The following is a 2,061-nucleotide window of genomic DNA, read 5'->3' on the forward strand; positions in this document are numbered from 1 at the left end:
CAAATCCTCCTTTGAATGGCCTCAAAGTTGAGCAGCACTCATTGGCACAGCCTCTTCTCCCACAGACAGGCCAGTGAGCAACACGGCAGCGCCAGCCAGATGGGCAAGGACAAGAGAGAGCAGATGCCAACAAGGCTTTGAAGCTGTGCCAAGGGAGGTTTACGCTGGGCGTTGGCAAGAACTTGTGCCCAGAAAGGGCCATTAGATCCTGCAATGGCCTGACAGGGGGCTGCTGGAGTCATCCTTGTGGCAGGTGGGCAAGGCAAGCCAGGCCGCAGCGCTCGGGCCCCGCTCTGCTGGCCATGCTTGCCGCCATGGCTCACAGGTTGGACTCAACATTCTCTCAGGGCTCTCTGAGGCCAGGGCGTTCTGTGCTTCTGTGACATCACAGCCTCTGGCGACGGCACGGTGCCTGGCAACTGTCGCCAGCTGTTGCTGCGCCCCAGAGCCCAGGCAGACCTGCTTGCAGAGAGACGCCCAGAGCCTCTGTGCTGCCGGCAGAGCTCTATGGCTGCTCACGGCTCTTCCTCGCTGCTGCAGCTTTACGTGCTGCTGCTCTTGGCCCATCCCCTCGACCCTTCCAGCAAACTCGAGCAGAGCACGGATGCCTCTCCTATCCTTCCGGAGGATTTCTACCCGGAGGAGACGGACCCTGAGCAGATCCTGTGGGTGTCCTGGGCAGTCCTGCTGGTTGGCGTGCTCATCATAGGCATGGCCATGGGATGGGCCCTTGAGAGAAGATTTCAGAGATGCTGGGGAGAGGTGAGGCGGGGCTGGGGGGGTCAGGGAGGCGGGATGGGGCAGACCTTGAGGGCCTCTTGGGCACCCTTTGGCCAATGCCCTGCGGCAGAAGGGGCCTGAGCTCCTGGCTGGGGAATCCAGCACAGGGGCTGAGCCCCATGGACAGCACCAAGCAGAGGCGGCCAGAGCTCTGCCTCCTGCAGCCTCTTCCCCGGGGCAGCCCAGCCCAACTGACCCCGAGTCTCTGTCTCCGAGGCCAAAGGCAGCCCCACTTTGTGGGTGCCGGCCCCGCTCTGCCCCTCTGCCTCTTCCATGGGGATCCCTGCGCTTTGCCTTGCAGCGGAATCTCCGGAGCCCTCCAGGCCGTGCAGAGCCCCGCCGCCATCGAAGACACGGCTGTCCAAAGAAGTTGATGCAGCTGCTGAGGCACAACCGTGACTTGATGCGGTTGTGCCTTCGCTCTCAGCCGAGACCAACAACCAAGACGGCGGCAAAAGAGGGCATTGGCAGGAGACTCCGCACCTCCCCGCAGCTCTGACCTCCAGTGCGGCACTCTGTCTTCAGAACCTTACGGGGAATGTGTGACCAGTGCCCAGCCCAGGCACTGCGACGTTCCCCATCTTAGAAGTTAGCCACACCCCTATTGTTAGTTGTAGGATTCCCCACCACGTTTCCCCCAAGAAGTTGACCTTTCCCTTAGTGTTCAGTTCTAAACAGTTGAAGTATTGAAGTATTTTAGGCTTAAGATTCTTACCCCATAGTCTTCAAGTAACGTTGTAGTGTAGATTTTAGAAGTAGTCAAGTGAATAAAGTTCACGTTTTCTACATGTTGCTGTGTCATTTTCTTGATGTTGCACCTGAGACCTGGGGACTCCTTGAGAGATGGGTTTGCATGGCAGCTCCAGACTGCCTGCAATGGAGAGCCCGAGTGCCCCAGCAGGGTTTGCAAGAGTATGGAGGGCAGCGGGAAAGAAGAAGATGGTGGAAAATGTGGAGGGAGCTGGATAAATAAATGCTTGCCATTGCCTTAGCAGAAAAAAACCCCATCAAAAACAACCCACCCTCAAAACAAAGCAATGAAAATAGTTTGCCTCTGAATGAAAAGAACTTCAATTAACTATATGATGTCTGCTTTTGGTTCAGCATTCATCAATCTGAATTTGAATACGCATAGGGTAATTCAAGGTAACTGAAGCTTAAAGATCATGTCTATTTACTTGTGCATAGCCTATACTGAAGCACATTAGAAAGCCGTGTTTTGCTTCAAATCTGTGCAGTATTAACTTCATTCCCTCTTATACTCACTGGGTAATTAAATAC

At 55.3% G+C, this 2,061-nt stretch overlaps 1 long non-coding RNA gene across 1 annotated transcript; it reads left to right on the top strand.

Moving 5' to 3' along the window:
* The first annotated feature begins 433 nt into the window (after positions 1-433).
* Positions 434-1,568, top strand: LOC147645957 (uncharacterized). The gene is made up of 2 exons (XR_015282048.1): positions 434-762; positions 1,082-1,568. It is a non-coding gene; the product is annotated as an uncharacterized LOC147645957 (long non-coding RNA).
* Positions 1,569-2,061: the final 493 nt, after the last annotated feature.

Source organism: Cyanistes caeruleus, unplaced genomic scaffold (assembly GCF_971803275.1).
Source record: "Cyanistes caeruleus unplaced genomic scaffold, bCyaCae1.hap1.1 HAP1_SCAFFOLD_141, whole genome shotgun sequence".
Lineage (NCBI taxonomy): Eukaryota > Metazoa > Chordata > Aves > Passeriformes > Paridae > Cyanistes > Cyanistes caeruleus.